This window comes from Tupaia chinensis, unplaced genomic scaffold (assembly GCF_000334495.1).
Source record: "Tupaia chinensis unplaced genomic scaffold, TupChi_1.0 Scaffold143231_1, whole genome shotgun sequence".
In the NCBI taxonomy this organism is placed as follows: Eukaryota; Metazoa; Chordata; class Mammalia; order Scandentia; family Tupaiidae; genus Tupaia; species Tupaia belangeri.
Window position 1 is genome coordinate 516,533 of NW_006203075.1, and position 524 is coordinate 517,056.

A 524-nucleotide genomic window follows, 5' to 3' on the forward strand; every position below is an offset into this window, starting at 1 on the left:
GTCCATTAATTCATACTGCCCTGCGCCTGGTCCCATTTCACTTCTTTTGATGCTCCTAGTAGTTTTGTTAAGTCTTACCCTGTAATTTTGCTTTTAATTTTGATACCTCTTTATGACTTAACAATAAAAAGGATGTATGATTTTTCTTTTTCTTTTTTTTGGAGAGGTTTTCACTATAGGGCACGTGCGCTCACCAGACAGACAGAGAGAGACATAGAGACAGAAAGCGAGACATCACCTCCTGGGGAGATGGTCATGCCGCAATCCCTTCTCCTCCATTCTTCTCTCGGGATCTTGGGCACGCACGCACATGCACCCAGCGTGAGTTCTAAGTCACTGGGTCCGGGACGCGAACCACGGTCGACTACGTGGGAGTCCAGCAACATAGCCATTACGCTAACTGCTGGTTCCCAAGGATGTATGATTTTTATCAACTGTCTCCAAAATAATCTCTTGTTACTAAGTTCTTTTCATTCATTTATGAGTTAGTAGTTGCTTCCCTAACTGCAAAGGCAGTATCATTG